Raw genomic sequence first — 15,000 nt, 5'->3', positions numbered from 1 at the left:
CAAAGATGATGCAATTACGTAAAAACCTGAAAAAAATAGTTTACAAATGTGTTTTATTTGATCCAGGGATGCTATAAAACAAGTACTGTCACAAGAAGCTAATTAGATAACATAATTTAAAAAATCACAAACACTACTGACTGCAATTTTGCATCTGACAACTAAATGTAAGTTGTGTGGGGGGGGCATTTAAGGCATGAAGACAGACGATGACGGAGGAAGAGGAGCTGAGGAAGTTTAGACACGGTAGCTACTGATGTCATGATGTTTGGAGAGGGAGTTGATCTAATTAGCAGGGCTCTGCGCAGGGACCGATGGAGGGAGTGAAAGATAACAAGACAAGCGTGTCTGGATTCCTCCTCTTATTTAAAGGGGAGGGATGAGAACGGCGTTGCTGTTGGCATGAAGGATGTAGACTTTACACTTTACATACATTATGTACCTTTCCAGCGTAATACCAAGTATTCTGCTGTGATTTGTTACCAACACACTCTCAGATATTTGTGTTCATCCACATAAGAAACAGGCTAAGCACTGATCATGGCAAGATGACGACGCACAGAGCAAATCTTCGGTAAAATACCGTATTTGTTCATGTTACTTTCCACAACCTTCTGTTCCAGGTGTTTCATAAGGAACTCTTAGGTGTCTTGGAGGTCATCTTCTGTTGCCTTGGCACCATTATGCAAACTATTGTTTGTGTGTAGCAGTAAATAAACTGGTTCCTATCCCTCTGTGGTGAAGCCTGCACAGAGGGAGTGAGTCACAGTTTTGATGTTGGTACTGTTTTTGCAAATGTTGTGCAGGACTTCTGCATCGCTGCCATAGAAATGCTTGTACACACACACACACACACACACACAAAATAGGGAAAGTGTCTCATTATCCTTCATGCTCGGAGCCTACCTGTTGTGGGGAAAGGGGTAACAGATGTCAAAGGCTGCCTTGTGCCTTGGTACAAGCTAGAAATGTCCTATTTTAAAGTCATAGAATGGGAACGTGTTGACATTTGTACTGTCAAAATATCTTCAGGCATCTGTGATATTTAGGATCTGTGATATTTAACTTTTTGCTTTATTATGTCACTTGCTGCATTTTCTTCATTGCTAAATTCCTGAGACCACACGATCACATTGGCTATCAGATGCCAAAGGAAACAACCTGAAAGCTCCAGCCCCTCTTATGTGTTTTCCCTTGAGTTTCATTGTCATTCATTCCTGTGCTGTGGATCACTGGCTCTTGGTTCTGGTACTTGGTTGACCCCCAGTTCTGGGATAATCGCCCAGAACTCTGGGATTCATAAAAGAGCACAGGGAACACTTTGTCCTTCTCTTCCTTCTTCTCCTCCTCATCATTCCATTTTCATTTTTCACAATTCCTCTTTCTTTCTTGTTCACTTTCTTTGTCTGTTTTTCACAGATCAGTGTTTCCTAACTCAGAGAGAGAGAGAGAGAGAGATTGCCATTGTTTCTCAAATGTCAGAAAGTCAAGGGTTTCCCAGCCAGGCAATTACACAGCCTGCAGGACAGCAGAAACACACACACACACACACACACACACACACACACACACACACACACACACACACACACACACACACACACACACACACACACAGAGCGTAGATGTTGCTATCTTCATGGGGACCCATCAGTGACATTCATGCATCCACGAATGCACCAACAAAACCAAGTCTTAACCCTAAAACTGCCCTGTAAACTTGTGGGGTCCAAAATTTCGGCTGCATAAGCAAGTACTGTAGGACCCCACGTGTAACTGAACCGTATGTGGACCCCACATATGATTAGACAAGGTCTGTCTGTCTGTCCGTCTCTCTCTCTCTCTCTCTCTCTCTCTCACACACACACACACACACACTGAAAGACATGCTTATTTGATGCCGTGACACACAAGTATGCGCTCCAACTTTCACAAGTCACAATTTCCAAGTCAACATACTACTTTCCGGTTGCCACCTGTCACACACACGCGCACACACACACACGCGCACACACACACGCACACATACACACACACACACACACACACACGGTCAGGTGGTTTTCCAATCGGCGCAGCTGTGTGCTCTCCAGAGCAGTAAAATGATTTGAGGTCCAGTGTGTTGAGGCTTTGATGAGTCTAACACACCACTGGGTTCTGGTTCACTCTATCTGCCTACAAAGACTGTCAGACGGCAGCTCGACTGTTACTGTTGGGTACCACAACTGCACCTGTTTGATGTGTCTGAGAGCACACACACACACACACACACACATGCACACACAGTCAAGTACATTTTTCTGCATACATTTATGGGAGACCATGGGAGACAGGAGTACAAAGAAAGGTGGACTGGATGCCTGCTGGCTTTGAAAATGTCCTCTTGGTTAAAAAAAGTGAAAAAAATAAGGCCTTGAAAGGACTTGAGAGTGAATTCATGAGGACAAAGTAAAAACAGTAACAAAAGAGGAGAGCAGAGCTGGTTTTACTGGAAATAGACAATTATTTCAGGGCTATTTCAAGTCTGTTGGAAGTATTTCAGGCCTGAATGATTACAATCATTTAAAATGAATATTGAACTAAAGCACTGATCATAATGTGTTTTTACATAACTGAGACACCCATGCCCCCCCCTCCCTTATTTTCTAACTCTATTTCGACCTATGAGTCGGGGATCCTTGGTTTTAAATGCTTTTTTTCCCCTCAAGTACTCACTTTTGTGACTTGTCTGTCTGACTTGATTTCTGTGGCTGTTTAACTGCGAGGGAACATTTGTGACCAATATGTCATGACTTAAAAAATGATCCCTTTGATTTATTTTAGACAACCTTAAAATCATTAAAAAATATTGGTCATAAGAAAGACGGAAAGAGTCAATTGTTTTTCCTGAGTGGAAATATTTAACGTAGTTAAATCAGTGGAAGAGAATAAAATTAATTTTTACTGCCCTGTTTGACATCTTGTGCTCATTTCCAAGAGTTCTAAATATAATTTTTTGAATCTGGACTTTCGCAGTTATCTCGTACTTGAATTGTAATTGATTCCTTCTGCTCATTTGGTCAAATTTGGAGCAAATCTTCTTTCTACAATCTGAACATGTAGTGGGGTTTCGTGAAAAGGGTGTGTGGATGGGTACATTTTAGGTGATACGCCAGCTTCTTTTGATATTTACATCAATATATACATGAGACCCTCCACCGTATCTGTGCTTTGGTCAAGCAGGAAGCTGTAGGAGTGTTTTGGAGAGCAGAATCTATCAGCTCTTCCCATCCTCGCCACATAAATCATGAATGAGGTGTGTGTGTGTGTGTGTGTGTGTGTGTGTGTGTGTGTGTGTGTGTGTGAGTTTTCGCCTGCACACCTCCATGGTCACTCCAGGGCCTGCAGTGTGTGTACACAATGTGTGTGGATGTCTGTATTTTGTCTGTGTGAAATTTGCAAATTTGGTATATTTCTATATATTTTATTCCTGTAAATGAGGGTGAGTGTAGCGTCCTTGAGGATGTGTACGTGTACATTGTGTTTGCATATAGTGTGCGTGTGTGTGTGTGTGTGTGCGTGCGTGCATGTGTGTAGGAGTGATGCATACACTGGGGTCTTTGAAGTGTAAAGTAACAGGCCTTTTTTAAGTTTTGGATGTGAAATATTTATATGAGTAGGAGTGCTGCCTTGGGAGAACCAGTTGAGAGAAAAGATGATAGATGGGTGAAATTTAAACAACAAAAATAAGCAACGGACCATGATGTCACCACGTTTAAATGCTAATTTTCCTTTTCTTTCACGAGTGAAAACATTTTTTCCTTTCAAAATATGAACAACAATATAAATGCAACACTTTTGTTTTCATTTTCACCCCCATGTGTGATGAGTTCAAGATCTGAGACAAAACATTTGTTTCTCAAAATTTTTTGTTCAAAGTTTGGAGGTACATCAAAGCGGCATGACAGCTGGAGGCCACGTGTCCACCACCCCACCCCACCCCCCCGGACCGCCATATCCAGCTTCTTCTCCTCTGAATTTGTGTGAGAACAGCCACCCAGACGGCGGATGCAACAACTGACTGAACAATCAAAGAACTTCAGCACAAACAGGCAGGAGTTGTCTAAGGGAAGGTGACTGAGGGCCCCCCCCCCACAACAAAGTCTTGACCTGACAGTTTGGCATCATAACGGAATTGAGTGGGGAAGTCCTGACCTTCTACGGTGTTTCAGGCCTGTCCTCTTCAGAGATAAATCCCAGTTCACACTGGGCAGATGGCAGATAACTATTGCGTCATGTGGACATGAAGTTTGCCGTGGAGGCAGGGTTTTGGTACGCGGAGGTGTGGTTACGTTACATGGAGGTAGGATTTTGGTACGTGGAGGCGGGATTACAGTACATGGAGGCATAATAACAAATACAGGGGCATTTTACTGATGGCAAGTTGAAGGATCTTGATACCATTCCTGAAAGCTGAAAACAGTCCAATTGTTGTTGTTTTTTTCTTGTTGACACTTTTGCTTCTGGGTTTGAATCCCATGACCTGCTTGGCCTTTCTGTGAGAAGTTTGCATCTCCGGGTGGTCCAGCGGCCTTAAACACACCAAGAACGTGCAACTTATATTCATGGGAGACCCTGAATTGGCGGTAAGTGTGAATGTGAGTGGTTGTTTGACCCCAAGCAAGATATAGACAGTGGTTGGAGCTTTGTGTTGCCAGGTTCTGGTTACTTGCGCCATCTTATTGATGAACTACTTCATCTATATTTTTCATTTGACTGACGAACAGTTAAAAAAAAAAACTTCTGGCTTATTGAGAAGTGCAGTGAGTCGAGACACATAAATACATTTGACTGCTTGTAAAGAGTTTCATTTTGCCAACTGATGCTATTATGACGTAGCAAAATGGAAGGCATGGAGGGAAGGACAATTTGCAGGGTTCTGGGTTGGATCCCAGCATGTCCTTTCTGTCCCTCTGCTGGTGCTGAACCTTCATTATGTGTGCTTTTCTCACCCAGGTGAGGTTTGGTTCAACATTTTGAAACTTTTGGCCTGTGATTTCTTGTACTTATTTAATTTGCAAGGGAGCACTATACAGTATAGTTTCAATTCCAGCTGTGCTATGTATTAGCATGAACCTTATGAATTGGGCGGTGGCATGGCTCAGCGGTAGAGTGGCTGTCTGGCAACTGAAGGGTCGCTGGTTAGATCCTCACTTCCCCCGGTGACCATGTCAAAGTATCCTTGAGCAAAATACTGAACCCCTAATTGCTCCTGATGGCCCTGCGACGACCTGGCAATCCATCTAAGGTGAACCCCGCCTCTCACCCAATGTCTGCTGAGATAGGCACCAGCGCCCCCCCCCCCCCCCCAAGACACTTAATAGATAAGCGGGATAGAAAATGGATGGATGAATGGACTTCTATGAAATTTCCCTTCATTTGTAGCTGTGTTTTTTGGATGGCATGTGTCACCGGCTCTGCAGGAAGCCTGAGCGATAAAGCCAAACTTAAACATAATTACCGATTCAATAAGCGGCAAAGCTTTTATTCACTAAATTGTAATAATTTTTCAGTGCTTATTTAAATCCTCATTTGTCCTGCTTGTTTTGTTCATTTTGCAGGCATTGTATCACAGCTGGAAAATGTTATACCCTTAAAATATATATGCTAGCATTGCTACAGACCGGACAGCGCTCACCAGTGGCAGCCTGCTGAACTTGTGAGGGAGTGTTGAAGACTACTAAGCCATTAGAAGACAGAACAAAGGACAGTAGAGGCTGAGAACCTTATACCATGCTTTGTGTTCTTTTGTGTGTGCACATGCATGTATGTGTATGTGCGTGCGTGTGTGTGTGTGTGTGTGTAAGAGACCAGACATCAGTATTGACAATGGCCCGTTGAGACCTGGAAGGAGGCTGGCTTCGTTAAAAGAGGCCTTGAACAAACAGGGAATCGAGATGGAAGGATAGAGGGAAGAAGGTAGCGAAAGAGTGTGAGATGAATGGTAGTGATTGGTGCAGACAATTACAAAGGGAGGGAGTATAAATGGAGGGAAAGGTGAAAATGAGGGAAATGTGGATGTATGGAAAAACAAGATTGTGTGGAATGCAAAGAAGGGAGAGAGTGAAACTGAAGGAGGAGTGAATGGACGTGGAGATTAGAGGTACGAAGGGAGCAAATGAAGTCGAAGCATGAAGCACAGTGGTTAAAGATAAAGGGATGAATAGAGAAGAATGGTAAGGTGAAGAGTCTGAATGAGGGGAGGCTGGGGTCGGTCATACGGATGATGGAGGGATTTAGAGGGGAGGGGGCCATTTCAAATGAAAGTAGAAGAACTGAGAGGAAAACCACATGCTCTTTTAGTAAAGGTTAGCAGTGACAGAGGATAGCAGCAATGGGAACAGTGTGTGTGTGTGTGTGTGTGTGTGTGTTTGGGATGTGTAGAGAGTGCAGTATTTATATACAGTGATTGACTTACTGCTTTAGAGCAGAATTCTATGAAAAATAACGTAATATTTTAAAAGTTTTGTGAGCTAGCGCCTCGAAAAATATGAACGAGCTCACTGGGACACTGACGGGTTTTCTTGTTAGTCAGACTGACAGATAGCAACACATGAACAACTTATTGCTCTGGCTGTTTAGTGCCACCTAGTGGTTGACTGCAACACAGAAATTTTGCTTATGGTCTAAAGGTTATATGTGTATTTTTTTTTTTTTAAATGCTCGTTTCACGTATTCCGCTTGCGTTGATTTCGGACGAATTTTTAAATTCTTGACTTTTGCCAAGATATGCAACACTTCCTGTTTTGACTGCAGTGAAATAGGAGCTGAAATAGGACCATCTAAATTTGTTGCCCTGCACCATAAAATATAATGTGTGTGTGAGTGTGTGCGTGTGTGTGTGTGTGTGTGTGTGTGTGTGTGTGTGTGTGTGTGTGTGTGTGTGCATGTGCGTGTGTTTTGCCCTCTGCTCATCAGAAAAGCATGAAGCGACAAGAGAATTCACTTTCCCTTGCGTACACCTCCCCACTTCTGTGTAATGAAAAGTGTGGGAAACATAGTGCGTGTGTTTGTGTATATTGTGGTGTGGTAGGAAAAGCAAATCAATAACTGATAAATAAATTATAAGCAACAAAATTTCAAAACACCCCAGCAAGGATGGGTACTGCAGTGTGCATGCGTCAGTCTCTCTTTTTGTTGCTGTGAAGGAAATTTGGCGCTGCCTCATTTATCGAGGTATTGATGCTGACAGACTGCCGTGACATTCTTTACTGGCTCAGGTCCGGTCAGTGGCTTATCAGTCTTTGTGTTGATATCAGATGTCAGTTTTGGTTAAAACACATGCAGCAAAGTTCAGTGACTGAAGGAAGAGTAGATTAGAGGAAGGAACAGTTGCACGTGAGGGGGCACCGAGCAGGTGGAGACATTCTTGATAGCTGTGAAACATCTGACTTACAGTATATTACTGACACAATTTTCCAAAAACAAAGAGTATTGAAAGGACTTGAAGGTCTATCAGGGTCCACAAGCCTTTCAGGAGCTCACACTCTGCGTCAGAAACTCACCAAAGGAGTTTCTTGCATTTAAAAATGTTGATTCTGCTGTGATACAATATTTAAACAATTAAAAACTAACCTTTTCCATAAGTCTCCTCAAACATTGGAACCGTAATTTAATTATTCAATTTCAGATAAATCACAAGGTCCATAAAAACATCCATAAAGGAGGTACGGTCTTGAAATGAATAGTTGAGGAGGAATCATAGAAAAACAGTTGGAGCAGTTATCAACAGCTCTATAAACGCGGGTCTATGATCCAACTTCTTCTGGAACAGTCAGCACATCTCGATGAAAGTGATTAGCGCAGTAATTAAGAGCAGCTACATGTGACACTGGCACATCTGTTGTTGCTGTTATATCACTGCCATGTAATTGAATGTTCTTATTATCTCATTCTGCAGCTCTAATTTGTTTTATATGTACTCCCTAGTAACAAGAGACATGTTCTGCAGTCTCTGGACCTAATGTGTGTGTGCATGTGTGTGAGTGTATATATATATGTGTGTGTGGTAATGAAAGCTGCAGAATGGCGGTTGTGATTGGCTTCACAGCCTCTGGAGATGATAGCCTGAATGGTGCCAGCTAGACGCCAGACAGACGGCACACGCTGTGTGTGTGCGTGCGCGCGCGTGTGTGTGTGTGTGTGTGTGAGTGTTTGCATTTATATAAATGTAATTTAAGCAGGTGTTTGTGTGTGGATCTCCTGGTGTTAGTGTGTGTCCCTGTCTGGTGCCTGATTATAAATACAATACAGTAGTCTAGGTTATGTGTGACAGGAGTCCTAGCATACTGGTACGTTAAACTTCCTTAGCATGTTCAGCATCAGTAAATCAGAGATTGAGGTTTGTTTTTTTGTTGTTGCTTCATTTCTTTTTCAAATTCAATTTAGATAACATGAAATTAACAGGATTCCTTGTTGTCAATGTCCTGTGTATTTTCCCACACATCTGTGTTCTCTGGAATCAGTTTGACCACTTTGGCTCTTTTGCTGTGTAAATCATCATTTTCTGGTTGCTGTGGTCATATTGACTCCAAGGATGGCGAGTGGGTTGTTTTAATTAAGCGCCTCTCCACTTTTGCGGTACTAAAAGCACTCCACAAAGTCGCCTCATTCACAAACATCATTCACGGGGGAGGACGCCACACTAGGCACCTGCCTACTCATCAAGAGCAATTACAGGTTCCAAATCTTGCTCAAGGACACTTCTACAAGGTGATCGGGGGAAGCGAGGATTGAACCAGGAACCTTTGATCAGCCAGTCCTTCAGTCTCTGATGTCAGCCTCTTTGAGTCTATGGACCAGTTTGATCTAAATTCTGTATTTGTTGACTGCTGGTGGATTTTGTATCAGGAGCCTTATCGGTATGGAGGTAGGAGACAAAAGCAGTTCTGTAATAACAGGTACAAGCTACAAAACTGGTCTTCAAGGGTCCAGAAGTGCAAAGGGATGAGGATGCAAAGTCAAGTATTTAGGCCCTTTTGTAGTTAAACCCCTGCTACCTCAAGTGTGTAGACCTTTTTCAGGGTTTTCAAAGTCTGAGATTGTGGGCCTCCTCTGGAGAAAGCTAGGATTGAGGTGCGTCATCGCCCCTTTATTAATCCCATAGACAGTCAGCTATATTTAGCCAAGCTAGCCTAATGTTTCTGTTTTACATAACCTCAATAGCCACTGAACACATGAAATCTGTCCAGCGTCATTTATTCATTTCAGATTCTTGGAAAAAAGCAAAACAGTAAATAAGCAAGTGTTTTGAGGTTTGTTCAACTGGATGTCCTTTTGAATGTTCTCTCCTCCCCTGGAACTGTTTAGAGTCCCTCTAGGGAGGCCTGCATCACACTTCCTCTGCTGTGGACTCAGACGCAGTCTTAATGACATCACTTTTAAGAAGCCCAGAGGAAAAGGAAGGTTCAAAATTAGGTCTTTGTGCAGCCTATTCCTCTGAGACAGCCATCATCTATTCTCCGTTTACCCCGCAGGTAGGTGGGGCATCCCAGCTGACATTAGGACACCCTGGACAGGCCATGCGTAGACACAGGTAACGTTCACACGCACTAATTTAGTGTCACCAATTAAAATCACAAGCATTTTTTTCGAGGTACGGGATCTGTGAAGGGAAGAGGAAGAACAACGACACACGCAAACTAAAAAAGGGAGGAGGTCCCATCATCACACCGTTCACACTGAATGGCTCAAGTGTCTCTGTAGCAGCCAAACAAGAGATGTGCAAATGGGGACAGCGAAGCTAACTAGCTAGCTGCTGCGCTCAAAGCAACTGTGACCAGTCAGGGCCAAGGAGCATTCTCACTGACTCTCATTCTTGAGGAGTGAATAAAGACAAATTATTCAGCAAACAAACAACAACAACAAAATGGAAAGAGCTGAAAATTAACTTCACATGCAACATGAACACGGTTTTAGGCATAACAGACATAAAATTATCATTATGAGGGTTTTTTTAGTCAGCTGGTGAGGAAAAGCTTTTGTCTTCTCTCACTCCAGCGCTGATTTAAGACCTTAAAATGTTCCTTTCTTCTCAAGATGACCTCAAGCTACGATAAGATGGCTTACGAGTGAGCCGATCACAAATTTGTCTTATTTATTAAAATTCATGTGGGAATCTTTACGCGTTATCTGGGATTTTACACAGAGGAAACTCACAACACAACACTCACTACACAACGTTATACTCAAACTGGGCATCTCATTTACCTTCAGTTCTTTATCCATCATCAGCCTTTTTTAAAGAGACTGTTATAATTCACAAACACGCAAATCTTATTTTTGTAGGAGATTACAGATGAATGACCGGCTTCCAAAAAAGATAGTCGCAGCGAGAGTAAATCCCTAAATAAACTGGAGGTAGCTGATGAGGCTTTTTAATGTATATATTTATAACAGTGACTTTGCTGTGCAAACAAATTCAAAGAGACGTGCGTAAGAGCGACCCACGCTGCCCCCTCAGCGGCTCCTGCATGAGCTCTGCATGCAGCCACTGTGAAAAGGTCAGGGGTACTTTATCAGGGTCAAGGGTTTTTATTAGAAGGGTGTGTATCTTGAACTCGGCTACTTGAAGATCATGACTTTGAAGAACTATTTAAAGAAAGAATAGGATATAGGTGTTTGTTTTGTTTTGCAAAAGCTGCATAGAATGTGAGGGATTTCAGTTTTGCACAGACACCTTCTGTGCTGAGTGATGACCTCACCATGACATTTTAAAAGAATGTGTGAACTTTGCGAAGGAACTCAAACCTGAAATTAAATCCTAGTCTCTCCCTGATCTTAATCATGACCAGTTAAAAAAACACTGACATGATCACGAGGAAACACACTTGCTCAGCCTCATGGACACACACGGACACACACACACACACACACACACACACACACACACACACACACACACACACACACACACTCCACCTTAGAGAATGAAGCATGTTGAATCATTATAGCAGGAAAAAAGCACTGCGGCTGGGTGACAGAGTGAGGGAGTGACTTTACCTCTGGACTGTGGCAGAGGGAGTGGCGCTGGGAGAAAGAGGAGGGTGTGTGTATGTCAGAGTGTGTATGTGTGTGTGTGTGTGTGTGTGTCAGAGAGCTTCACGCCTTGCTGAGCGGTGAAAGAATATCTGTCACAAAGCGCAAGCCAAAAGACAGAGCATAAAAGTTTGCCAGAAAGGGAGAGAGACCGGGAAAGGGACAGTGGAAGGGGAAGAAGGGGGGAGAGAGAAAAGATAGAGGGAGAGCTTCTGTCTTCTGTCCCACCCCCTAACTGTCTTCCCCTCCTCTCTGCCGGTCCGGGAGAGTGAGAGGAAAGAAGACAAGGAGAGAAGGACAGAGAGGGGAAGCTCAGCCACGCTTGCTCTTACAGCGCAGGACTCAGGAATTCCAGGACCTTTGGAGTTGCGCGCACACATACACACACACACACATACACACACACACACACACACACACACACAAACACACACAGACCCACACTTGTGCTGCTTTTTTATGCTGATATAAATCACAACGGAGGAGTATAAGAAAGAGACAGAAGAACAGAGAATAGCCCTTTCCCTGTGGACTATTTACCCACGATGGCACCTGCCACGGAGAAAGTGAGTCAGAGGGGCTGAGGACTGAGACGGGACAAAAGCAGAGGAAGCTACTGATGACAAAAGGTGAGACTTTGATTCAGTGTCACATCCTTTAATATCTGTCCTGTCCAGATGATCTCACACACACACACACACACGTTTTCATTAATGATTAACTGATACAGGAAGTTGTGTGCTTGTGTGAGAGCAAGAAATGTATGCTGCCTTTTGAAATGTAATTTTCTTAACAAGTGAAGCTAAAGTGGAGTTTCTTCATCTAATATCCAGTGTGAGGCAAAGCCTTTTTTGAATTATTTGCTTGTTTTGGGAGGCACTTCTGAGCATGAGTCAGTTCAGCTGTATTTGTTATTTCTTATCAGTGTTGATTATTTGAGTGTGATATAAAGGCCTTGGCTACGCAGGCTGGACTTTTTATTTTTGAGGGGTAAACACAAGTTTTTATCTGTAATCAGATTTGATCGGTGGGTATTTTATCTTAAACTGAGAGGAGTGTGTGTCTTTCTCAGATTTTTTTGATTTCCTGATGGTTCACCGGTGGATGCTAAGGATTTAGAGGGAATTGATTGCTTGCGTAGAGAGTGTCTGTTTCCATTTGTAGTGATGGGTACGTCTGAAATCCTGTTCATTTTGAGAACTGTTTCTTGTTTTGTTTTGATTTTTTTTTTATCTTGATAAAGCTCCTTGTACTCCAAAAAACAAAAAAACAAAAACCTGCAACAATAGTGAATAAAAGATTAGAACTCTGTGGTCCCTCTACACCTGCGGTTATTGTGTGCTTCGTCCCTGCACTCCTCCCTCCAACCCGCCATCCTCCCTCACTCCACCACTTTTGTTCTCTAATCTCATTTACCTCTCCCTTTTCTGCAGGTTCTCCCTTAAATCCCACAACTAATGACAGAGGGCTTACCCCCCCCCCCCATACCGCTCTGCCTCAATCTCATCTCCTTTCTGCTACTCATCCAAAAGCTTCTACACTTTTATACAGGCATCCCTTTGCTATACCATAATCACCAGTGTGTCATGTGTGTCAGTGGGTGTGTACCGTGCTCGCAGGTGTGCATCGTGTCTGTCATCTCACCTTTTCAGTCCTGTAATCCCGGGTCTTTCTCTGGTCTTTATAACCCCTCCACCCAAAACCCACTAACCTACGCAGTAACCCTTCCATTACCATACCACTGCATCCTGACAGTTGGCCTTTGCAGTCAGGAGTAAACTGCGTACGGTGGTTGACTCCCTCATGTGGATGAAATATTAGAAATATCTTAATTTACTGGAGTCCAGTGCAACAATATCAGTTCCACTCCATCCACACCACTTTAACCGTGTTCCCTTACCTATTTCGAAAAAAATGGTTGGAAGGAGGCCGGAGAAGTTTTGTACCATTGCATGTTAGAGGTCCAGTGCATCTGTTCAGGATAACCTCACATCGCCTGTAGCAACTGGAAGTGTGTTTATCAAGTGCTGTGGTAAGAGGACACGCAAAAATAGATGGGAAGGGTCCGACAAAGATGCATCAATCACAGCTGAAAAGCTAATTGCGTAACTTCTCAGGCTTGGCGGATCAAATGGTTGTTTTAGTGCTCTGTTCTGTGTCCGAGGTCGTTTATATCGGAGTTCTGAGGACAATAAATGCACCACTACACCTCTGAAGAATGTTCCCTTAATGTCAAAAACTACCACACTTCGGTCTTCAAGAAGCCAGAAGTGCCCCCTTTGACGAACAGAAAGTGTAAAAAAGTGAACTGAAGGAGACAGACTTGAATTCAAAAGGGTGCAACAACCACTTGTAACCTTTCAGGTCCTTACATGTACATCAGTGTCTCAAGAGATCCAAAAATAGAATTGATGGAGATGTTTGTCTGCACTGCACTGGCCACTTCATCAGGAAGACTTCATATTTTGTTTATGTAAGAAACATAAAGGACTAATTTTAAAAACTTGCTCTTTGCATCGTCTCCTCAATGACGCTGGCTACTACCGTCCAGGCTAATGACCCGGCTCTTGCAAACACACACCTGCTGACATGACTTTGAAGCAACTGGTCACCTGGTCAGCGGACACAAATATTCAAAATAAATTAATAAATAAATAAACGGGCGGCCTTTATTTAAGCGAGCAGCCTCGGTGGGTTCAAGGTGGTTCACTTGATTGCCTGGCGATGAATCAACCACCACAGAACTTTATGGTGATGGTGATCCATCGTCACACCTTCAAACCACATTAACCCCCGTCTCAACCCACCTTCAGTGTAAAAAGCCATTAACCTCGCTCTTAACCCTTCCCTCAACATACCAGGTCAGCAGAAAGAAGGAGACAAACGTCAGGAACGCAAAGATTATTGATCAGATTAAGTATCTAATGTGGACGAACTGCATAAAACAAGATTTAAAAAGAGAGAGAGAGAGAGAGAGAGAGAGAGAGAGAGAGAGAGCAGTCAGTTTTCCTTTGTTTGAAATATTTCATGAGCATCTCTGCTCTCTTGAAATATTGACTTTTCCCCTCCATAGCCAGAGGGGACAGACGAGAGCTGAGGTTGTTCCTTCATAGAAATAGAAAGCAAAAGGCTGTTAGCATCAAACTTTCATCAGGGTTTTCGTTTCATTTTTTAAATTTATGTATTGTTTTCATTTTCCATGCTGTTGATGAAACATGATTTGAAAGTCATCGCTAATGAATGTTAAAGTGTGTGTGTGTGTGTGTGTGTGTGTGTGTGTGTGTGTGTGTGTGTGTGTGCGTGCGTGTGAGTGAGCAGGGGGGGAGGGAGATTTTTCTGCTGAGACCATTTTAAACAAGTTGTAGTTGTAGCTCTAATGTGATGTTTTTAGCAATTGGATCTTCTGGCAGCGAGATTCGCTCTGAATTCAGAGTGCTTCAATATAATTACAAATAAATAACATGGTTAAACCACAGAATGTTAATGCAAATGGTGTGTTTATTGATGTATCATCAGCTCATCAGACTAACTGCTTTAGTGTGTTTGTGCCGCAGCAGACCGTTCTGACATAATAATGTCCTCACAAGGTCGGTATGCAAGAATCTGGACTCTCCCAGAGATTTGGTGCAGGATAGGAATGGATAAATGATTTTCTGGGCAACAGACAAGTGCAAAAAGGGCTTGGTAACTCACCCTTTCAAAATGAAGCTTACGGCAGGCCAAAATTAGTCCCTGGGCCCAACTTTGGGCAGCGATGGATTAATATAACTAATATGCTACCCAAAGGAAACACTGGTTTGGCTGTAGACTTTTTTTTTTGCAGCAGTCATTTTGACACAGGCGTTCCTAATCTCATTAATTAAGACGTTGCCCTGCTACTTCCTGTCACAGTGGCTGCTGTAACTATTAGAATTTAAACTCCAT

The 15,000-nt window shown here is 42.9% G+C and overlaps 1 protein-coding gene across 4 annotated transcripts in view; it reads left to right on the top strand.

Moving 5' to 3' along the window:
• The window catches only part of sema3b (sema domain, immunoglobulin domain (Ig), short basic domain, secreted, (semaphorin) 3B), an 86,825-nt gene that overhangs the window by 1,359 nt on the left and 70,466 nt on the right, over positions 1-15,000 (top strand). For 2 of the 4 annotated variants that reach the window (XM_086214232.1, XM_086214234.1), the window contains exon 3: positions 9,516-9,574. The exons of 1 other annotated variant lie outside the window; for it this stretch is intronic. The gene's annotated coding sequence lies outside the window, so the exon portion shown is untranslated. Of the gene's footprint in view, positions 1-9,515; positions 9,575-10,930; positions 11,706-15,000 lie in introns of those variants that run through there. One more of the 4 variants, XM_086214230.1, reaches the window with a different exon arrangement.

Source organism: Aulostomus chinensis, chromosome 9 (assembly GCF_037954235.1).
Source record: "Aulostomus chinensis isolate RoL2024-O1b breed Wild chromosome 9, RoL_Achi_v1.0, whole genome shotgun sequence".
Classification (NCBI taxonomy): Eukaryota; Metazoa; Chordata; class Actinopteri; order Syngnathiformes; family Aulostomidae; genus Aulostomus; species Aulostomus chinensis.
Note: the sequence above shows the minus strand (reverse complement) of the source record. Positions and strands in the feature narration are given on the sequence as shown.